The 25,508-nt window shown below is 29.2% G+C and overlaps 1 protein-coding gene across 4 annotated transcripts in view; it reads right to left on the reverse strand.

Annotated features, from left to right (window-relative positions):
* Nucleotides 1-25,508, reverse strand: part of LOC127280752 (prolyl 4-hydroxylase subunit alpha-1) — a 157,688-nt gene that overhangs the window by 66,812 nt on the left and 65,368 nt on the right. Inside the window, exons 1-2 of one of the 4 annotated variants that reach the window (XM_051303994.1) lie at nt 7,380-7,447; nt 6,562-6,610 (exon numbers count right to left, since the gene is read on the reverse strand). The exons of the other annotated variants lie outside the window; for them this stretch is intronic. The gene's annotated coding sequence lies outside the window, so the exon portion shown is untranslated. Of the gene's footprint in view, nt 1-6,561; nt 6,611-7,379; nt 7,448-25,508 lie in introns of those variants that run through there. 4 annotated transcript variants of the gene reach the window in all.

Below are 25,508 nucleotides of genomic sequence, written 5' to 3' on the forward strand. Positions count from 1 at the left end.
TTTAAAATTAAATTTAAGTTTTATTTTATCATAAGTAATGAAAGTAAGTTTTAGTCAGACAAAGCAATGTAAATCAGTGAAATTATTATCTCAGTAGTGAGACTAAATTTATAGTCAGACAAAATCAAAATTTAATTATCAGTAGTAAAAGTACGTTTTAGTCAGACAAAACGGGTTTTTTTTAATAATCGAAGTAGTAAAAGTACGTTTTAGTCAGACAAAACGGTTTTTTAATAATCGCAGTAGTAAAAGTACGTTTTAGTCAGACAAAACGGGTTTTTTTTTTAAATAATCGCAGTAGTAAAAGTACATTTTAGTCAGACAAAACGGTTTTTTTTAAATAATCGCAGTAGTAAAAGTACGTTTTAGTCAGACAAAACGGGTTTTTTTAATATCGCAGTAGTAAAACTACGTTTTAGTCAGAAAAAACGGGGTTTTTTAATAATCGCAGTAGTAAAAGTGCGTTTTAGTCAGACAAAACGGGTTTTTTTAAATAATCGCAGTAGTAAAAGTATGTTTTAGTCAAACAATATTTTTTCCAGCAGTAAAAGTAATTTCATCAGACATATAGCCGTTTAAATAATGTTTATTCCTTTTAAATTTTTTTTTTGGCGTAATTTACTATTTCAATTCAGATTCAATTTAATTTCACCTTTTTATTTTATTGTCCAAAGAAAGAATTTCTTTTATATCATCGTCGTTCTATTTTTTCGAGAAAAATAAACCGTCCAAGTTTATCAAAGTATAACGGACACGTTAATTATTGAAACATAATTACGTTCAAAAGAGTGAAATTAAATAGTCTTTAAAATTCTGGTTACAAAGAAAGAAAAAGAGAGAAAGAGAGAAATTTTTGTTTCGTAATATTTTCGGAAATAAAACACATGAATAAAAATAAGTATTGACATAAAAAGAAACAGAAATGGAAAAGGGATTAGTGTTTAGCTTTATTTGGTTTTAAAAAGCAAAAGCCTTTTGATAGCTACAGTGTATATACTTGTTGAATTATTTCTGCTTTTGTGAATTTTCCATGTTGAAAGGAGAAAGAGAAATAGAGAAAGAGATACTCCTTGTGTTTGTATTTTCAATTTTCCTTGTTAGGTTTATGGTCTGGTAAAATTGGATTTACGAATGATTTAGACAAAGATACACCATTAAGAGTAAACGGGGAAAAAGGAAAATCGTTGTTGAAAGTGGGACAATATACATTGGTTGCATTTTTTTTACCCCGGTAGGAAATGAAGCTGCACGTAAGAGTATCATACTTGAAGAAAAATATTTATTTTCAATTTTTATAAACACGTTGGAAAAAAAATTTATAACTATTAAACGAAAATTTTTTAAAAAGCGATTCTTTTTTTTTAAAATAATTTTTATTAAATATTTTCTCATATAATATTAATTTACATTGAAATAATATATAATAATATTATTATAATTATATATATATATATATATATATATATATATATATTAAAATTGAATTAAAAGTTTAATAACAATTTTCCATTCTAGATTATTTAATTTAGAAAAGAATTTTACATTTAAAAATAAAAAAATAAAACTCATTGTGTGCTAAAATTCTCCATGATGATCAAAATGGGATGTAGAGAGAGAGCAAATGGGAAGTGAGTGATGAATTATGTTTCAATTAGAGTGACCCCGCGCGTTTCAATTTGATTGTCATGTATCAATCACTCAAAGAACCAAACTCCATTAGCATAATCATTGTTTTAATCAAACCGCACTATATATATATATATATATCCATTAATGTTTCTCTATACGCGAAAGTGGATTGGAAATATCTATAATTTTAATCTAAAAGTAAAGAATCCCCTTTTATATTTTCATTGAAAAATCATTTTTTTTAAATTTATTTTAATTAATAAAAAAAATGAGATTTTTTTTTTGGTCTAATCTTCCTGAAATCATGTGTCATGGAGAGCAGGAATTTACAACATCTGCAGCAAAAGTAAAAACTTGTTTCGAGGTTTAATTCGTTTTCAAGATTTATGAAGAAAGTTTATTTTGCATCTCTCTTTCTCTGTGTGAGTTGCCACACAATTATCTCATGAGGTAACAAAGTGTGAATATCTAGAAACATATAGTATATATATATATATATATATATATATATATATCGTGTCGACATGAAAAAAGCCTAATTTGAAAATTTTTATCCGCACCCTCTTCTTCTTTATGTTAAATGATTATTTATTTTCCCCTTGGTAGAGGTTGAATATAAGTTTCTCTTTCAAATTCAACCAAAGTTTTTTTTCCCAACCCACGCAAATAAAATAAAAAGAGAACAATTGGTAAAGATTTTCTTTCTTCTATAATATTATTATATTATTTTTTTTTTGTTAAATTTTAATTGGTGAATTTATTATTGATTTCCATAGAATAATTTTAATTTGTAATTGTATAATAAAAATTTTAATTTAAAATAATTTTGTTTGATTTTACATATATTACTTGTTGTCAGGAATTAAGTGTACCAAAAAAGGTTCGTTTTGGAAGACGTCATCTACACCTACAAAATTAAACTAAATACTCTCCAAGAGTTTTATAAAAAAAAATTCTACATAATTTGCAACAATATTTAAAATTTGAGAATAATTTCAATTCTATGAAAAAAAAATAGAAAAGCAGATAATAGATTTGTTCTGCCGTATTAATCCTTATTTGCTATTACTTATAGAGGCATATGGCAAAGTATTTTGATTTATTTGAAAATAAGTGAAAATAGATTTTCCAAGGACAGTGTCGAGGTCACGGGGTCGGTGTCGTTTTTGGAAATTTGTTAACTTAATATAATAGAAGATATATATTTTATAATTACATAATTTACTTTTCACAATTTAAATAAATTTTTCACGCGCTTTATTACGCATTTAGTTTGCTAATAAATATAAATAAAATATATATAGATATCTCTAACCTTGTAATCGATGCATATATATTTTGAACGATAACATCTGCTGCAAACACACACGCGATTTAAAATTTTTTTCGAACACTCCCGAAGTTACTGGTTTAAATTTTGAAATTAATTTAAATCAAAAAAAAAAAAAAATTTTTTTAAAGCGATCGATTTAAAGAATTTTTCCAACACTCGCGCAAGAAATTTTTATTGAAATTATCGAAATTATAAAATTTATTTACAATTGAACACGTCTAAACAGGTCAATACACGAATTGTAATTGAATGATTGTTTGGGATTCTCAAATGAAAACTATTATGATCTTTTGCCAAAGGTATTATCCTTTGTATATATACTTCAATGTATATACAAAGATGCGCAGGTATAAAAATTTTCCAAAATTTTTTCAATTAAAATATTTGAAAATTAATAATTTTAAATTTAAATATTTTAATCCTTAATATGAAACGAATAGATATGCAAATTAGACAAGAACAAGACATTTTTATGTTATTTTTATGGACAGAAGAGAGAAGATGATTGCGTTAAATTTTTAGACGAAAAGGGTCTTATGCTATTTTCCTTAGACAGAAGAGAAAAAAATATTGTTCTGCAATAACTGAGTTTTTAAATATCGACCGTCATTAAAAATGGTCTATTGTTTTCTAGAATTTTATTGAACGTTGATCAAAAATATTTTCATTTTAAATTTTATATTAACGTAACATCGGATTTGTTTAAAACAGTTTCCAAAAAGGGGTTTTTGTGGTTGCTGATTACAAATATCGTGTCTATTTTTGCAAATTCAAAATGGTGGGTGAAATTTAAAAAAATTCACCAAAGCATTTTGAATCACATTACATTACTCAAGAGGTTTTTGAGAACGCTGATTATGAATATAATATTAGATTTTAATAATTGAAAATGGCGGATCTAATACCACGACGAAAAAAATTTTCTCGAAAGTTGATATTTGAGAATTTTTGGCATTTGCAAGTTTTCAATTAAAGTATAAATATTTCTACCGTTTTTGGGAAAGATGTATAAATAACATAGATGCTATGGATTATTTCATTCATAATAGTAGTCAAAGATGAAAAAAAAATTAGTTCTAGTAAATATTAAAATATTTATTATTTAAATATTTTTATTTAATGAGACAAAATATATTATTAAATCAAATTATTTGTGGCCAAGTTTCTTAAAAAAAAAAACTACTTTTTTCTATCGAATTTGTTTATATAGATTGAGTAATAATTTCTTTTATAATATACATCACTTATATGGTGAAGTTAAAGTAGAGTGATAAATATTAATAAAGATTCCCCCTTTTTCTTGAGAACAGTAATTTTCTTGGCATTTTATTTATTTTTTTTTTCTTTTTTGAACCCAAGGATAAATCGAGTCTGCTGAGACGATTAACCGTTCTATCGATCGAGGTTGGCGCTTAAATCGAGCGTATACCACAATTTCTGTATGGTGGTGGTAAAATAAGTTTCACCCGCATCTTTTCTTCAAAAAAAAAAAGAAGAAAAAAAAAAAAAAAAAATTATTCTCTAGTTCCTTCCTCATGCCTGTCTTCCTTCATCTCTTGCCACTTAAGCGAGACCCATATAAGATTCTTGCGCGAAATAACCTTAAAGGGACAGCGCGCGCGCGCGCGTCGCTTATAGAAAAGGGAAGCAACAGCAACTTTGTGTTACTTCCGCAAGAAATCCGGCAGCTTTGGGGTTTAAAATCCATGCCAGAGAATGAAGAATGATGCGAGTCGCTACCCGCATGTGCAAACAAAACGGTTTGGATAGTAGATGATCCTTTGAAGTACTGCGCTATCGTCGGAAAAATAGACTGAGAGAATTTTAAGGAGCTACACCAAGTGTGTCTCATAGTTCAAAAATTATGATATGACGTATTACATATTACGTATTATTACATATTAATTTAAAGTCTCAATTAATTTTAGAGACGCATATACTAAAGAATGTTTAAAATTAATTAATTTTTTTTTCATTTTCAAAATTCCCCCTGATTTAAAGAGAACGCTAATTGCGAATTTTAATTGTCAAATTTTCAAAATAGCAGATCCAATATGGCGGATAATTTTTTTTTTTAAATCATAATTTTTAATCTTTATACAATATTTCTACTATAGAAAAAAAAGCAACCCAAACAGCACGGTATATCCCCTAAATATCTCTTGAATCCCTCACAGCACCAGATATCCTAGGATATTCCAAAAATATCCCTTGGATATCCTAGGGATACCCCAGGGATATCCTAAGGATACTTTAAGGATATCCAAAGTAGCGGCGGTTAGGATATCCTAGGAATATCTCAGGGATATCTAAGGAAGTCCCTAGGACGTCCCAGGGATCTCCTAATCGTTTCCCAAGATATTATTAGGATATCCTGTGGATATCCTTAGAACGTCCCAAGGATATCCTCAGGACGTCCTAAAGATATCCCAAGGATATCCCTGGAATAATTAGGGACGTCCTAAGGATATCCACAGTATGTCTATAATATCTTAAGGGTTAGAATATCCTTGAGTCGTTCTAAAATTTGAATCATAATGATATCCTAGGGAGATCTTAGCGATATTTCTAGAATATTTTAACGATATACTAAGTTTATCACTAGGATATCCCTAGAATATCTTCAGGATATCCCCAGGATATACCAGAATATCCTCAGTATATCCCCAGGATATCCCAAAAATACCCTACGTAACGGCGGTTTGGATGTTCTGAGGATATCCTAGGATATCCTATGGACGTTTTCAGGATATCCTACATTAGTTTAGGATATCCTGAGGATATCCTTTTGTTGTGAAGGATACCACCTTGGAATATTCCTATTATCTTCCTGGAAAATCAAAATGTCCGCATCATGGGAATATTCCACAGTGACATTCAGGGTATATTCCATTGACATTGAGGATAATATTAAAGGGATATTTCAATGATATTGAGGGAATATTCCACGGTTATATTGAATTTTTTTTTTTAAGTGTTGAAATTTAATAGAAATGTGTTATAAATTGTTATTTGAATAAGCAGGAAGATTAAAAACAAATTTAAAAAAAAAAATTTAATGTAACCGTGGAATATTCTCTCAATATCACTGGAATATTTCCACCAATATCACCTGAATATCCCCTTAATGTCACTGGAATATTCCATGAATGTCACCGAGGAATATTCCCTCAATGTCACTGGAATAAATCCTGAATGTCACTATGGAATATTCCCATGATGCGGAAATTTTAATTTTCCTATAGAAGATCATGAGAATATTCCACTGTGGTATTCAACGGATATTCAGGGAATATACCGTGCTGCTTGAAAAGTTACTATTAAAAAAAAAATTTTTTTTGATTAAAAAATATTGTTTTCCAATCGACTGGAATTATTAATGATAAAATACTTTTTAGTTCTTTGCTTAAAAGCTTGTAATAATTTATGTATAATATACTCTGTTTATTTTCTAATTCAAATATTCATGCTACTTGAAAAAGGAATTTTTTTAAATTATAAAGTAGTATTTAATAATACAGACTGGAGGTGGGAGGGGGGGGGGCTTTGAATCTATAATTCAAATGAAAATGATATCAAAATTTCGTGACTTTACTTACGGTATATTTTACAGGAATGCGTGGCATAAATTTTGTTTTGGTTGCTTACCTGAAACAAAGGATGAATTATAATTAGTAACCTCTACACTATTAATTACATGAACTTCCTAACTAGTTATAAATTTGCATTTAATTGCGATAATAAATACTGCAAAAAAAAAAATAAATAAAGGTTATAGAAAATGTTACATTTCAAATTAAAAAAAAAAATAAAATTATTTTCATAAAATTTTTATTTGTATAATATAAATTTTAAAAGAAAATGTAGATTGGAAAAATAGTAATTTGTAATCATAGAAAATTAAAAGGCTGCAACGCTGATTATTTTAATCCAATTTTGCTTAATTTAATCCATATTTTGGTATTAAAATAAGCAAAATTGGATTAAAATAATAAGCGTTGCAGCTTATTTTAATATCTTATAATTTTCTGTGATATGAAACTACACTGGACCTATGAGCCTTTATTTATATATGTAACATTTATAATGAAAACGTAGTTTTATTATTTGGTTCTTCATTTTCGGGGTTTTTTTTTTGTCTCGGAAGAGTTTTTTGACTTTATTCAATAATGTTAAATATAATCTAATAACAAAAATTACATAGATAAATATAAAAAAAAATTCTTTTTTTTTCTTTTAATTTATATAAAAATGTTCTAATAAGCAAATATATTTAATTTTTAGGTTATGTGTGCGATACTGAATTCGTTATAATTTCGAAACGTTTATACATAATTTCTTCACGTCACATTATATTCTAAAAAGTTGCACTAGTTCTTCATTCAACATTTTTGAATAATAATTAATATTTACTTACTAATATATCAATGCATTTAACAAAACTTTAAATGTCCATGCTTTTTGACGCGAAGTTAAAGAATGCCAATGACAAACGCAACTGCGCTTGCGCTACTACAACTTTCTTATTGGTAGAAAAAGGCGCTCTTATTTAAAATGCATTTAAAAAAAAAATGTTTAGAAAACAATAAAAAAAAATGATACTACTATTCTTTTTCCATTTTTTAGATGAATATCTAAATCTCTTTCCGATTATATCGAAATATAGATAATATATTAAAAAAAAGAAAAAGACCCTTAAATTTTTGTGTCGCATAAACCGTATTAGCATTGAAGTACCCTGAAGAATACCTATTAGGGTTATTCATTCTCTATCCCTGATCGTGACTCTGCACAAGGTACAATCAACTGGTCGGGCAGCGAGCTAGCAACCCTCGTTACGCCCACGAGAGATATCCGGTTCCGGGTTAAAGGCCACTGGACTCGAGCGTCCACAAGGCCTCCCGACAACTTGAACATATATTGGCATGCACACACTTCTATATATATATATATGCTCTCGCGCGTTTAGATTCAGAAATGTAGAAGGAGGTGGGGGAGGTGTTAGATGGAAAAGGGGTATAAAGGGGCTAAGTGTGATTAACCGCCCTTATGCTCTTCCGCAGTGCGGACGTGAGAGAAAGAAAGAGAGAGAGAGAGAGAGAGAGAGAGAGGAGAGAGAGAGATAGTTAGGGTATTCCAAGTCTGTGGAAAGGGTCAAAGGTTATCTGAGCGCGTCTTCTGGTTCGTATGCATCCCCTCGACCATTCCACTACGTGACCTTCAATATAAACTTACCACACGAAACCTTAAGGTTGTGCGCGCACTAAACTTGATATACACACGACCTAAACGAAGAGTCGCAATCACGATTGACGACCTATTAGACGCACGGTAAGGAATTTTACCTTCTCTCTCTCTCTCTCTCTCTCTCTCTCTCTCTCTCTCTCTCTCTCTCTCTCTCTCTCTCTCTCTCTCTCTCTCTCTCCTTCTTCTTGCGCAATGAAAATCATTTGTTGAATCTCCGTATATGCTAATCCGACACATGGAACACGCGATTGGATTTACGACCCTTTTCACGAAAAGAGAGAAAATTGTTAATCCAACGTTGTAAACGGTAAATACGAAATTTTTTTTGCACTATTTTCTTCTTTTTTTTTTTTAAGCGCGAATTGAGAAAAAAGTGTAAGAGAGAAATTATATTTTTATATTTGAAATTGTTTTTTTTTTGTCACTATTTTTATATGGTTTTTTTTAAAGCGCGAATTGAGAAAAAAGAATGAGAGAGAGAGAGAGAGTTTTGTTTTCACGGATTTAAACCAAAATGGATTCAATGTGTAAGTTTGGAATTTAATCCGTTCCAATGGGAAAATCCCGTTCATGGGATAAATTCCAACTCTTCGACAAACAATCATTCTTTCTTTTCGTAAATTCCATTTTTCAAGCGTATAGGTAAAAAGTGTTTTTCACGTTTCGTACATGTGTGTGGAGATTAAAAATGAACAAGCAATTTAGATTATGAGAAAAACGACTTTGAATTAAATTAGATTTAAAAAATGAAAATCAAATATTTATTTATATTTATAAAATAGAAAGTAAAAAGAATTTTTTTTATACTCTCTAAATCTGAATTAGTAAAAATGTTTACTAATTTGAATTAGTGACTCACTTTTTGCTTCTGAATTAGTAAAATTTTACTAACTATTTGTAACTTTTATTAACAATTAGTAAAATTTAACTAGTTATTAGTAACTTTTATTAACAATTAGTAAAATTTAACTAATTATTATTAACTTTTATTAACAATTAGTAAAACTTAACTAATTATTAGTAACTTTTATTAACAATTAGTAAAACTTAACTAATTATTAGTAACTTTTATTAACAATTAACTTTTATTAACAATTAGTAAAATACTAATTATTAGTAACTTTTATTAACAATTAACTTTTATTAACAATTGGTAAAATACTAATTATTAGTAACTTTTATTAACAATTAGTAAAATTTAACTAATTATTAGTAACTTTTATTAACAATTAGTAAAACTTAACTAATTATTAGTAACTTTTATTAACAATTAGTAAAATTTAACTAATTATTATTAACTTTTATTAACAATTAGTAAAACTTAACTAATTATTAGTAACTTTTATTAACAATTAGTAAAACTTAACTAATTATTAGTAACTTTTATTAACAATTAACTTTTATTAACAATTAGTAAAATACTAATTATTAGTAACTTTTATTAACAATTAGTAAAATACTAATTATTAGTAACTTTTATTAACAATTAGTAAAATCTAACTAATTATTAGTAACTTTTATTAACAATTAGTAAAATTTAACTAATTCTAAAACAAAAAATGAGTCACTAATTTAAATTAGTAAACATTTTTAGTAATTCTGATTTAGAGAGTAATTTTGGTGTCAGTAGTAAAAGACAGTTATAGTCAGACAGAAATATTAATTTTATTTTTTTTTTTAATAGTAAAAATTAGTTTTAATCATTGTCAATTTCGATTGTTAAAAAATCAATTTCTATCAGAAAGAATTGTTAAATTTTTATTTTCAGTAGTAATAGTCAATTACTGTTAGACTTTACATATTACTTTTTATGCCAGTAGTAAAATTCAGTTTCAGTCAGACAAAACTATTTTCACAGAATAGTCAAAATCCGTTTTGATGTCTGACTTTTCAATACAAAATTCACGGAATTTTTAAAACAGTAGTAAAGCTCAGTTTTAGTCAGACAAAAATTTTTTTTTTCAATCTTTGCCATTTTTTCATAAAATGTACAAAAAGTCAATTACAATTTTTTTTTTTAAATAATATATACTTAATTTTTATACAATATATAACTATAGCAATATAATAAAAATTGTTGAAAATTTCTCATTTCAAGAAAAACTTAAAAATAATGAGAATCTATTACATGTTACTCTAATTAATGCTAAAAGGCATTGTTAAATTTAAATTATCCTTTTAATTTTTTTTTACATAAATCTCGGGAAGTTCGTTATTAAAATATTATAATTTTACTAGTATATTATATATATTTCTATACACAGAATTTACTTTAATACAATTTATTTTACTCCTGAGGCTTTTTTTAAAAAAAATATATATAATAATGTTGAACAAATGTAATTTCAAAAGCCATTTTAATGCCATAGGCGACAGATTTCTTTTTTTTTTCTCACATATACGCGAATATATTCTAAAAAGGGATTTAATTACATTTTATAATTTTTTCTTCACAAAGAAACGAATAATCGTTTACTTTTTTCTGCATTTTCTTATTATATTTAAAAAAAGTTTCCAAAAGTTAAACAAATACTTTTTTTCTCTCAGTATATAGGAAATAAAAATTTCACCATGGAACAGCGATAAATTTCATTGGAACACCGATATGTTTCACTAAAATAGCTAAAGTTTTCGTTATTCTAGAGAAACATATCGCTGTTCCAGATAAATATATATATTTTTTTTACATTGTTAACCGTTATTCTCCGGAAATATCTCATTTTTGTACAAAAGAAAAATTACACAGTAATTTATATCAATTACTTTCTTCAAGTTTCTTTTCTTAAAAGTTTCTTTTCGTAGGGGGAAAAGGGGCGTTGGAATTTTTCTTTATTCGTTGCATTATCTATCTTTCTTGCGTCTGAGGTACATACAATCTTTCTCAAGATTCGTAGAAAAAAAAAAAATAAAATAAAAGGCTTTCAACTTTCTGACTTCTCAAAAAGTTAATAATAATTTTTTTTTTTTTCAAAATTTATTTCAAATGAAGATTTTTTGTTAAGAAAGAATCTTTTTATATTAGAACCCATTTTTTTTTTTCGTTTTATGGCAAATTATAATTTTTCTCTACTAAAACACTGAAAAAATTGATCATACACTGAAAAAAAAAAATTTATTTGAAATAAATAAATAATAAAAAAAATGTTGCCATTTACAATGAGAAAAAGACACTTGGAAAAAAAAATGAACTAAAGAATCCTCTTTTATTGCTCTCTGGCGAAAAATATTTTACATCTTTTTTTTTTTTTTTTTTTGAGAATCTGCTTTCACATTGGCAGGTGTATCGCGGATATTTGCAGGGAAGCGAAAATTTCCGAGAGAAAAATCGCAAAAATAGAGAAAGAAAGAGAGAGAGAGAGAGAAAGAGGAAATGGTTGAAAAGAGGGAGGCGTCTCTCGTTTCTCTGGACCGAATTCTCAATGCCGGATTCACGTACAATTCTATCGATATATCTCTGGGCGAATTTCAGACTGGATTGGTAAGATATCCAGCCTGCTGGAATATCTGGAGGGCTCGCCAAGGAAAAGCCGAGGAGAGGAGAAATTTTTGGGGTGTGAGAGAGAGAGAGAGAGAAAGAGGTTGAAAATATAGAGGAAGTCTGCGAAGTGAATCTCGGATCGAGAGGTTGTCGTCGAGTGGCGTACTAGCACGCATCGCTTCCAGAATGCATTAGTGTCACTTAAACCACGCGGGACGTAAGCCACATCGCCCATAGTCCCCTTTTTCACAGGGATATACTTTTTTTTTTCTTCTTTTTTTCTTTCTTTCTTTCTTTTTTGAATTCAACGAAAACTATACCGAAACAACTTTCTTCTTTTCCTTCGAATCGACATCAGTACTCTACACTCTTATATTCCCCCCCCCACCCTTTTTTTTTTTTTTTAAGAATATCCACGATGTGAAGAAAAAAAACGCGAACAAATTTTTATGGATTTCTTTTACGTTATTTCGCCTCGGCTATCTATAAACTTTCAGAAAGCGAAAATAGAGAATAACATTTTTTTTTATGTACAATGCGCAGAAAAAATCGCTTTCTTTATTAGAATTTAAAAATTTTAATTTCTAATATTTTTAATGAAATATAAAAAAAAAAAAAAAAAAAAAGAAAGATATTTTATAAACTTCTCACAACCTATTTGTAAAATTACTTTTAAATATTCTCTATACTAACATTTCACGTATAAGATCTGATGGACAGAAAAAGTTTCCTCTTAGAAGGATGTGAAACGACCTTTTAAAAAGTTTTAAAATAATTTTAGCTTACTAAAGGTATCAAACAAGTTTATAAATATTCCTGTTTCACATTAACATTATTTGACGGATAGAAAGCAGCAAAAGAAAAAACAAGAAAAAAAAGAATTGAAAAACTGTCAAAAAAAGTTTTTTTTTTTAAAAAAGATTCAATGCAGAGAAATTTTCAATTTACCTACATTCAATATTTTATATGAAAATCTTTTCTATATACAAATTAACTTTTATTTTTAGACAATATTTTTTAAAATTTTAGTTTAAAGAATAAAAAAATAATTTTTGTATATAATTTTTAGTATATATATATGTATATATATATATATATATATATATATATATATATATATATGTGTATGTAAAGTTTGTTATTTCCGTTAATGAATAATTGATAAGTAGTTTTATTTAAATATAATATAAATAAAACATTGCTCTTTTATATGGTAAAATTCGAATATTTATCAAAGTGTTATGCAAACATGTAATGAAAAATAAAGAAAAAGGGGCTTTTGTATAAGTGCCACTAAACATTGCAAATGAATCTTGCGTGAATTTCAGTATCGCTTCTATTTCCCTCTTTATACCCGTTTCATATGTCTGTTTCGACTATCTTCTATCTTTCTATTCCCGAGCCAAACAAATGCGATGACAATCACGTCTCTCGACACATTCCTTTGAATTGTGAGCCTCTCACATCTATTTTCCACACAGAATCACTGCTATATATATATTCTCTCTCCTATTTTACACTTTTTGCGCAAGGAATGCATTTTTTTTTTTTTTAAATATTTTTCCTCTATATTCTACAAATATATTCTAAAAATATTCTAAATATTCTAAAAATATCAGCTACATGTTTTTTTTTTTTTTTTTTTTTTTTTTTAAAATAAAACTTTTCGCCATATTTTTATTTATCAGATTAATCTGAACAGACTTTTTGAAAAGAAGTCAAAATCAATTTTAAAATTGTCAATCAATCAATCAATTACTAAATTATTAAAAAGTCTTGAAACGAACATAACCTTTAAATTCAAGTCATTTTTGGCGGGAACTCCATCTCCACTTCCGGCTATATTGAAATTCTTGAAATTTATATAACCTTAAAATTTATGTCATTTTTGGCGGGAAATACAGAGAGAGAGATGAGGGGGAAGGGGGAAGGATTTACTGCTATATTAGGGTCTTAAAACAAACATAACCTCAAAATTTAGGTCATTTTTGTCGGAGGAGGGGAAATGAGAGGAGGGAGGGGGGACTTGCGGCTATATTCAGAGTCTTGAAATGAACATAACCTTAAAATTTAGGCCATTTTTGAGGAGGAGGGGAAATGAGAGGAGGGAGGGGGGACTTGCGGCTATATTCAGAGTCTTGAAACGAACATAACCTCAAAATTTAGGAGGCAAGGACTCCCCCCCTCCTAGGTCAAGAATTCTTGAAACAGCGGCGGCGGCGATATCTTTTTGTAATATAGGAAGATATATAATTATTATTGTAACTTATTTAATAAATAATAATGATTTTCTATTTTAACAAGAGTCAAAGAATATTCAAAAATATAACATTTTAATTTTAGTTTGCAGACAAATTCTATTTAATTAAACATTTTTATTTCTAAAAACTTCCAAACGAAATATTTCACATATATATATATATATACTATTTTTTATTTTTATTAAAATTCAATAATTAAAAAATTTCGGTCCACTACTGTAGCAAGTGTAATTAGTTTTATATAAATTAAGAAAAATTCAATTAACTTTTTTTCCCATTTTAAGCCAAACGAATCATGTAATTTATAAAAATATTTGATAAAAAAAAAAAAAAAGACAAAATTCATATCAAATTTCAGAAAGAGAGAGATATTATAATTTTCCCAAAAAAAAAAATTCTTCTAACTAAAAGTAATATAAAAAAAAAATACTTTAATTCATGTCGAAAATCCTTTGTAACGTTTAATTAATTCCATTTATTTAATTATACTCCACTGGTACATTTTTATTAAATTTTGCAATATAATTTACCCTTTCAAATATTGAGTAAAAATTTTAGCAAAAAAAAACCATTTTTTTTTTACAATTTTAATTGTAAATAATTAGGGTAAGAGGGGAGAGGGGGGGGGGTTAATTATTACAGTTACAACAAATGAGCTCCAACCAAACATGGTTTTTTGAAAACACAAAAAAAATCCCTTTACCCAAAAATGAAAAAAAAAATGTGTGTACAAATCTTTTTTTTTTTTTTTTGAACAGAAAATAGAGCGAGAGCATAACATTGTGAATATATATTATGTTGTCACACACTAAGCCCGCAGACTTTTCCACTACATTTCTTCAGACACAGAAACAAGTCATTTTTGATGGGACGTGATATATATTTCATTTTTTTTTTTTTTTTTATAAATGCGGCTTTTCTATATTAATGTAAAAATTATAAAATAATAAAAAAAAAAAAAAACTCTTAAGTTTATAATTCAGTAACTCATAAAATCTCATAAATATATATATATGAAACTGAAAGTAAATGAAATTCATTTTGTAACTCATAAAAACTCATCAAATTTTTAAAAAATTTCTTTTTAAATTTTTTTTTAAGAATTATTTTCCATACCCGTGTAGAAATTTTGAAAGGGCCCTGGCAGGGCCTAGTTTGGGAAGCTCCAAATTCGCATGAAACAGGGAAACCGTTCGGGGTCATAGAAAGAGCCCTATTTCAGCCCGATTAAAACCGGGGCCCGACTAGGGCCTGGTTTGGCCCCGGTTCCCTGTTTCAACCAGGTCAGGGCCAGGTTGGTGATTTTCTGTACGGGTATGAATTTCTAAACACATAAAATCATAAAGTATGCAGAAATTTTGCTTAGGGCCCAAATCGGGAAAGGATTTGGCTGACCTATATTAGAGAATGAAACGCTGCGCCTGATGTGGCCCTGATTAGGAATTCCACATTTTCTGGTCGCTCCCGATTTGGCCCTGATCAGATGTGGCATTTCAATTCCTACTAGGGGCCTAGTAGGATAATTTCTATACCGTGCATAAATTCGCCAACCTGGCCCTGACCTGGTTGAAACAGGGAGTCAGGGCCAAAGCAGGCCCCGCTTTTTAATCGGGCTGAAATAGGGCTTTTTCTATGGCCCCGATCGGGGGTTCCCTGTTTCATACAAATTTGAAGCTTCCCAACCTTGGCTTTTTTAAAATTTCTGCATGAAAATGAAAAATTTAGAAGCAATAATTTTTTAAATAAATTTCATTTTTATAAAAGAAAGTAAAAAATTGTTAAAGAATATTTTCACTATTATTAAAATATTGTTAGAATTTTAAAATTGGAAGGACTTGTACAGGATATTTTTCTTTTGACATTATTGCATCCTGTTTTACAAAAGAGAGAGAGAGAGAGAGAGAGAGGGGGGGGAAGATAATAATATTACGTATAGTGTAATTTTGTTTTTTCTTTATATTGCCTCAGTGATTGGTTTACAGAGTGGGAGGGGGGTAGTCAACACAAGCCGTGTTACAATGATGCGAACGAAAACTTCGTTTCGTGCTTGGTGCGCGTATCGAAAAATAAGTATGTATATAGTGAATAGTAGCTTTGCTCTGAATAGATAGAGAAAGAGAGAGAGAGAGAGAGTCTATGAAAAATATTCCCGTGTGTGCCCGTTAGACAGCTTGAATATGTACACGTCGAAATTTCCCTTTTTCGATTCTTTTTTCGCACTTTCATATATAGCTTTTCATATATATAAGAGCTCAGCTCGCTCATCGTCGCGCGCGTATATATACGCTTTTGAGTATATATACACGTGTGCTAGAAAAATTATTCTGCCTTTGGCAGTGTCAAAATATGTGAGATACCTGATATGGCCCCTCTGATATACCATCTCACAAGAATGAAAAAAGGAAAGAAGAAAAAAAAAAAAAAGATGGATAAGAGATATATGATACCTTCGGGCGATTTCAAACATGAGAGCAGATAGCCTCCGCAAAAAGCTTAAGCAGAAATTTATATATATATATCATGAATCTATCAAATTTTTTTTCTGAATTATTTTATTAACATTATTTTGAGAAATAAAAAAAATTAAAAAATTTTTTTCATCAAAGGATTAAAGATTAAAATAATTTTTTTTTTTTTTTTTTCGCATCTGAAAAGCCATCTGGCACCCACTGACCAAAAGTTGGCTTTGGAAGAGTTCGAAAAAAAGAAAAGAAAAGAGGGAAGAGACACCAATTTATCAAGATGAAATGCGCCTGAGATCTGGAAAAGAGAAATTATTGGTACTTGGAGCCAAGTTCCCTAGTGACACAACTTATATTGCCCATTCTGGGTGGTTCCTTCATATATTCGCATTCATATCGATTGAATAAAAATCTAATATGAGATAAGTCTGACTTATTTCTTTAGCATTGATTTTCCATTCAGAATTTCGCAAAAAAAAAGAGAAATTCACAAAAATCCGATTAGATAAAAATTTGTCAATAATTATATACATTTTTTTTTTTTATTTTTTAATAAAAATTTTATGTTACTTATTTTTCAAATTTCTTTTTAAATTGTATATGAAGGCAATATAAACTCAATTTCATATAAAAATAACCAGCTCGTACTTCCTCGTCATTAAAAAAATATATTATAACTGTATACGAATGGAAAGCAAAAGAAAAAAAAAATAAATAAAAGAACACAACATTCTTTGAAAAGAGTTTGAGAGAAAAATACAAGTGCGCATTATCGGAATCTTCAGTCGCGATCCCCGAAAAACGAAGGAGAACTTTTTAATCTTCATAGAACTTTTCTTTTTTTTTTTTTTTTTTGAGTTTCGCTTTACGAACACTATACTATGTACTCTCGTTTCTTTTGCAATGATTTTCAAAAGCACTGCAAAGTTTTCGCGTTGTTAAACCGCATATATGCACAAAATGCAATTCAATGCTTATATATCAACTTGAATAAACTGCACAAACAAAAACTTTTGAACAAAATACCCTCAAAAATCTTATGTAACAATCACGATTCATTAAAAAACAAAAAAAAAATAAGAAAAATTCGTATCTTTCTTCAACAAAACATTGTGAAACAATTTACTCATTAAAGAATAATTCTTGAACTCATAAATTTATAAGCACTATAACTGATAAGATCACAAAAAAATTCATAACTCATAAAACAAATATGATATTTTTCACATATAAACATACCCCGGAAAGTGACCCCTGGAGGTTCTATCAAAATTCCGCCGGAACTTCCAACGTGATTCCGTCGGAATTCCATCGGAGTTCCAAAGAATTTCCGAAGGGATTCCGACGGACTTCTGACGGAATTCCGATTAATTTTTTTCCAAAATTTTAGAGTCCTAATTCCGTCGGAATTCCGTCGGAACCCCATCGGAAATTCTTTGGAACTCCGATGGAATTCCGACGGAATTACGTTGAAAGTTCAGGCGGAATTCTGATAGAACATCCAGGGGGGGCACTTTCCGAGTGAATCTTTTAGAAAAAATGTTCATAAAAGTATATTTAAAACCTAACTCATAAATATAAAAACCCTAACTCATAATAAACTCATCATAACTCTAAAAATAAATAACTCCATATAAACTAAATATGCATAAAATTCATTTTTATAACTCAAATCTCAATAACTCATAAAACAAATGTTAATTATTCATAATTTTCAGATAAAAAATAAAATGAAATTCGTAAATTGAAAAGCTCATAAAATGTCATAAATAAGTAATAAATAATTCAAACTCATAAACTTAGCGAATAATAATAAAAAAAAAAAATAGTGACAAATTTTATTATAAATTAAAAATTTACATTTATACTTATATTATCATGTATGACGTTCTATTTGACCGCGTATGCGCCGTTTATAGTAGATTTCAGTTAGTTAAACATTATTCGTAAGTGTAATCGTACTAATTAATTAAGGTGAAAGTTTAACACTGAAGTCAGGTCGACAAATGGCGGTAAGGTCAGATGCCGTTTTGCGCGCACGTAAAGTGGAATGGGGGTATGTGCACTATTTGGATAAAGCAGATTAGTCCAGTGGGATCTCGAGTCCAGAAGAGAAAATAGTTAAAAGGTTAACCAGTTAGGTCTTTTCTCCAATTTACAGGGAAATTTAAATTCGCTATCGTTCGCTCTCGTTAAGTCTCTCTCTCTCTCACACACACACACAACTTTTCTATATATACCAATCCAACGCGCCATAAACCGGAAATGTCTTTTACTGATCAAAGAATAGTAACACGCGCCGCAACTTTAATCATGACAAATCTACGTGATTGGAATAATTCAAAAGTATTGAAAATAATTTCCTACTTTAAAAGCGCGACTATATATATATATATATATATATAATAAATTTAAAAAAAGAATATCAGAGAAGCAGCCTCCATTGCAGGGTTTTGTGGCCAATATTATAATATTATTAATATAATTTCTGCAAACGTTGCTAAGGAAAAAGAAAACCATAGAAGCCGTCGCTAAGGCAAAAAATCTTTAGCAACCGTTGCTACGGAAACAAAAACCTTAGCAACCGTTGCTAAGGAAAAAAAATCCTTAGAAACCTTTGCTAAAGAAAAAAAAAACCTTAGCAATCGGTGTTAAAAAAAAAAATTCTTTGCAATCTTTGCTAGACAAAAAAAATCAGCTTTTTAAATTCAGATCAAAAGTTATTTGAATATAATAAATAATAATTTTTAATTACATTATTTGTGAATTGCTATGGTTTCTATGTAAACGATTGCTACGGAAATCAACTGTTGCCATAGTAACTCTTGCTATAGTAACTGTTGCCATAGTAACTGTAGTCATAGTAACTATTGCCATAGTCAGTAACTGTTGCCATAGTAACTATTGCTATAGTAACTGTTGCTATAGTAACTGTAGCCATAGTAAGTAACTGTTGCCATAGTAACTATTGCTATAGTAACTGTTGCCATAGTAACTGTTGCCACGAAACCCTAAAAAAGAACAAAAAAAAAATTGATATACTTTTCTTTTTTGATTAGAAGAAATTTTGTTTGGTAAAGAAAAAAATATTATTTCTCATCTTATTAATTTAAAAAAAAAAAAAAAACAATTGATTAAAAAAAGGGGATCAAATTGTAACTTCCGAGTATATCTGATAAATGAACTAGTTTTTGTCCTTGTCGCACACGTCTAATATTATACCGCAATCCACTTCTCTTTCTTTCTCTTTACTTACTCGATCGGGAACCTTATATTGCCCTTTACGCGACAATGACAACGCTTCATTAAAGACAAGTTGGTTTCGATTCAGCATTTTATACTCCCCACACAATCCAGTGCGATATCGCCACCTCAGACCTTTTTTCTCTCTCTCTCTCTCTTTCTCTAATAATAAAATGGTTTCTCGATTCTCATCCTCTACTTCACTTTCAATCACTTACTCCAAGAGGATAGATCGATCGTTTTTCTTTTGATCACAAGCAAAGGACTTACATATATATATATATATATATATATATATAGAAGCAACTAGTTGAGTGATTCTGACATTTGATTCTTACAAACGAATTTCTGTAATTGGCACTTTTATTTTCGAAAAACATAATTTCTATTTAATTCAACTTTCCAATATTTTAACATGTTTTGAAAAAAAAGTGAATTTTTTAATGATAAAAAAAAAATTTAGTTCTGATTTTAAAATATATTTTGAAAAAAAAACTATTTGTAATAGAACAAAAAAAAGAAATTTTTAAATTAAATATGTTTAAAATTTTTTTTTTTTTTTATTCAACGTTATAAAGTATAATAACTAACGAATAATCGTAAATATCGCGAGGTAATATTGCATATATAATATATATATATATATGTATAGTTGAGACGACAATGATTATTTTTTTTATCCAGAGAATAAAAATTGCATATATATATATATACATATATACACTATCCACGCACATATGTTGTTGTTTATCAAAGACTCTCATAAAAATTTTTGTTACCTTAAGAAGATAACAGATTTTTATGAGTTTCTGTAAACCGGAACACAGTAAAATGAAAGTCTTAAAATTTTTACACCTTAAATTTAACCAGTTATTGTGTAAAACTTCTTCGTCTAACAAATGTGACGAGATAAAATTTTTCTTAGAATATATATATATATATATATTCCTTTAGTTTCACACTAACATAATAATAAAGTTTAAAAAAAGTTTTCAAAAATAAAAATTTTAATTCTTTTTTTTTTTGAATTAAATATATTTTTAATATAAAAATTATAAATTCTTATGAGTAATAACCAATGAATTTTACGAATACATTTGTTTACATTGGGTTATTTGTAAGATTTTATGAGTTAAAGTTTTATATAAATAAACAAATAATAAATAAATAATAAATTTTATATAAATGATTAATAAAATAATAATTAATAATTTCAAAAGATAGAAAATAATTATTATTTTCAATTTTGAATATAAAATTAATAATTTATCTTTGAAATTTTTAAAATAAGAGAATAATTTATTACTACCAGCATGGTTAATATATATATTACTTTTATACAAAAAAAAAATATATATATCTATATATATACTCTCTTTTTGCTTAATATAAAAAATTTCATTTTACAATACATAAAAAAGCTTTTCAATTTAAATAATATTGACATATTCTCAATATTATGTATTTAATATTAAACCCATATGAAAGAATATTAATAAATAAAATAGAGATTATTATTTTGAGTTTTTTTTTTAAATTCACGGCTAAAATTAGTTGTGTCCTTTCTACTTTTTAAAATAAAATTTATAATATAAAAATTAATTTGTTAAATTAACAAGACGCAGAACTCTATCACTTTTATTATATATATTTCTGACATATATAGAAAGTGACATTTAATTAATATTCATGAGAGTCTATATATATTCTTTTATATTCAAAAATTTCGAATATATATAAAATATTGTATATATATATTTAAGAAGGAACGACAAGAGACAAGTTATAAGAAAACGTGATAGAAATATAGTAGGGGGTTTCCAGTATGAAATGGAAAACAGAGATTTACAAAAGAAATAAATATATATATATATATATATATATATATATATATATATATATACAACAAGAAAAGTACATCGCAGCATGAAGGCAACAACAAATCTGAAAACAATAAAAATGTAAAACGATGTGAAAAAAGAAAAGAAAAACCATTTCTATTTGTCGACTAAAAAATAAACTAGTAAGTATATAAACTAAAGAGCTCTAAAATTATAAAAATATTCCTAAAAAGAAAAAAAAAAAAAAATATAAAAGAAGCAAGCGCAGGGTTTCGTGGCCTAATATTACCCATGCAGAAATTTTGAAAGGGCCCTGACAGTGCCTAGGTTGAGAAGCTTCAAATTCACAGGTAACAGGGAACACGATCGGGGCCACAGAAGGGCGCTCCTACTTCAACCCGATTAAAATCAACTAAAACCGGGGCCCGACTAGGGCCTGGTTTGGCCCCGGTCGGATTCCCTGTTTCAACCAGGCCAGGGCGACGAATTTCTGCACGGGTAATATTACCGTTTCTAGGGAAAAAAAAACGGTTGCTATGGTAACTGTTGTCATGGAAACGATTGCTATTGTAACTGCTGCCATAGTAACTGTTGACATAGTAACTGTTGCCATAGTAACTATTGCCATAGTAACTGTTGCCAAAGTAACATTTGCCATAGTAAGTAACTGTTGCCATAGTAACTGTTGCTATAGTAACTGTAGCCATAGTAACTATTGCCATAGTAAGTAACTGTTGCCATAGTAACTGTTGCTATAGTAACTGTAGGCATAGTAACTATTGCCATAGTAAGTAACTGTTGCCATAGTAACTGTTGCCAAAGTAACATTTGCCATAGTAAGTAACTGTATCCATAGTAACTGTTGCTATAGTAACTGTAGCCATAGTAACTATTGACATAGTAAGTAACTGTTGCCATAGTAACTGTTGACATAGTAACTGTTGCCATAGTAACTATTGCCATAGTAACTGTTGCCAAAGTAACTTTTGCCATAGTAAGTAACGGTTACCATAGTAACTGTAGCTATAGTAACAATTGCCATAGTAAGTAACTGTTATCATAGTAACTGTTGCCATAGTAACTGCTGTCATAGTAACTGTTGCCAAAGTAAGTGTTGCCATAGTAACTATTGCCATAGTAAGTAACGGTTACCATAGTAACTGTTGCCATAGTAACTGTTGCTATAGTAACTGTAGTCACAGTAACAATTGCCATAGTAAGTAACTGTTGCCAAAGTAACATTTGCCATAGTAAGTAACTGTTGCCATAGTAACTATTGCCATAGTAACTGTTGCCAAAGTAACTTTTGCCATAGTAAGTAACGGTTACCATAGTAACTGTAGCTATAGTAACAATTGCCATAGTAAGTAACTGTTATCATAGTAACTGTTGCCATAGTAACTGCTGTCATAGTAACTGTTGCCAAAGTAAGTGTTGCCATAGTAACTATTGCCATAGTAAGTAACGGTTACCATAGTAACTGTTGCCATAGTAACTGTTGCTATAGTAACTGTAGCCATAGTAACTATTGCCATAGTAAGTAACTGTTGCCAAAGTAACATTTGCCATAGTAAGTAACTGTTGCCATAGTAACTATTGCCATAGTAACTGTTGCCAAAGTAACATTTGCCATAGTAAGTAACTGTTGCCATAGTAACTGTTGCTATAGTAACTGTAGCCATAGTAACTATTGACATAGTAAGTAACTGTTGCCATAGTAACTGTTGCCAAAGTAACATTTGCCATAGTAAGTAACTGTATCCATAGTAACTGTTGCTATAGTAACTGTAGCCATAGTAACTATTGACATAGTAAGTAACTGTTGCCATAGTAACTGTTGCCAAAGTAACATTTGCCATAGTAAGTAACTGTTGCCATAGTAACTATTGCCATAGTAACTGTTGCCAAAGTAACATTTGCCATAGTAAGTAACTGTTGCCATAGTAACTGTTGCTATAGTAACTGTAGCCATAGTAACTATTGCCATAGTAAGTAACTGTTGCCATAGTAACTGTTGCCATAGTAACTGTTGCCAAAGTAACATTTGCCATAGTAAGTAACTGTTGCCATAGTAACTATTGCCATAGTAACTGTTGCCAAAGTAACATTTGCCATAGTAAGTAACTGTTGCCATAGTAACTGTTGCTATAGTAACTGTAGCCATAGTAACTATTGACATAGTAAGTAACTGTTGCCATAGTAACTGTTGCCAAAGTAACATTTGCCATAGTAAGTAACTGTATCCATAGTAACTGTTGCTATAGTAACTGTAGCCATAGTAACTATTGACATAGTAAGTAACTGTTGCCATAGTAACTGTTGCCAAAGTAACATTTGCCATAGTAAGTAACTGTTGCCATAGTAACTATTGCCATAGTAACTGTTGCCAAAGTAACATTTGCCATAGTAAGTAACTGTTGCCATAGTAACTGTTGCTATAGTAACTGTAGCCATAGTAACTATTGCCATAGTAAGTAACTGTTGCCATAGTAACTGTTGCCATAGTAACTGTTGCCAAAGTAACATTTGCCATAGTAAGTAACTGTTGCCATAGTAACTATTGCCATAGTAACTGTTGCCAAAGTAACATTTGCCATAGTAAGTAACTGTTGCCATAGTAACTGTTGCTATAGTAACTGTAGCCATAGTAACTATTGCCATAGTAAGTAACTGTTGCCATAGTAACTGTTGACATAGTAACTGTTGCCATAGTAACTATTGCCATAGTAACTGTTACCAAAGTAACTTTTGCCATAGTAAGTAACGGTTACCATAGTAACTGTAGCTATAGTAACAATTGCCATAGTAAGTAACTGTTATCATAGTAACTGTTGCCATAGTAACTGCTGTCATAGTAACTGTTGCCAAAGTAAGTGTTGCCATAGTAACTATTGCCATAGTAAGTAACGGTTACCATAGTAACTGTTGCCATAGTAACTGTTGCTATAGTAACTGTAGTCACAGTAACAATTGCCATAGTAAGTAACTGTTATCATAGTAACTGTTGCCATAGTAACTGTTGCCGTAGTAAGTAACTGTTGTCATAGAAACGACTACTATTGTAACCTTGCCCTGACGTGGTTGAAACAGGGAACCCTAACGGGGCCAAACCAGGCCCTAGTCGTGCCCCGATTTTAATCCGGCTTTTTCTGTAGCCCCGATCGAATTCCCTATTTTATGCAAATGTTGAGCTTTCCGAGCTGGGCCCTGCTAGGGCCCTTTCAAAATTTCTGCATGGGTGCTGTAAAGAAACATCTATCGAGTTTTTCGTTTCTTTTCATCATAGACTTCATCTTTTTATGAGTAATTAAATGAATTTTATGAGTTGTATGATTTATATGGCAAACAGGGAGAGAGAGAGAGAGAACAATTTTTCTGTCACACAAAGTTAAGTAAATTAAAAAAAAAAATTTTCATAACATTAAAAATTAATTTTAAAAATGTCTTTCTTTTGAAATTCACAATTTGTCCATTTTTAAGGGATTTAAAAGTTGTTTGGTCCTAATTTAAATATGTATATATAAATAGAAATCGGGAACAAAACAATTCCTATACTGTTCCTTAGATTTGATATCGTGGATGACGATGTCGACGACTTTGTCCGGATTCCTTGATCCTCGTAACGTGATACGAGTGTAGGATTACGAGTAAAGGGTAAAGCATGGCATTCGGCTGAGGAGTAGTGGGGAAGATGAGAGGGGTGAGTTGAAAATGGTTCAACGGTCCTATATATGCGATTGAGGAGATCAGCCGACCTGAGGTACCCTTCGGAAAATGGAAAATCGTCGAACCGCAACAGAATTGCCAGCCACAGAGAAACCATAATTGAAAGTGCAGAGCACATTCCCTGATATAATTCACTAAATTGAAATAGAGAGACATGTCGAAGTTTTATTTTTTTTTCTTGGAGAAATATATATATATATAATGTACGAGATTTATTTATTATTTCTTGTTCTTTAGAGAGAAATTATAAATTTTGGATAATTATTTTTTTCGTTTTATTTTTTGAAA

Source organism: Leptopilina boulardi, unplaced genomic scaffold, assembly GCF_019393585.1.
Source record: "Leptopilina boulardi isolate dan_hultmark-lab unplaced genomic scaffold, ZJU_Lbou_2.1 LbouV2_249, whole genome shotgun sequence".
In the NCBI taxonomy this organism is placed as follows: Eukaryota; Metazoa; Arthropoda; class Insecta; order Hymenoptera; family Figitidae; genus Leptopilina; species Leptopilina boulardi.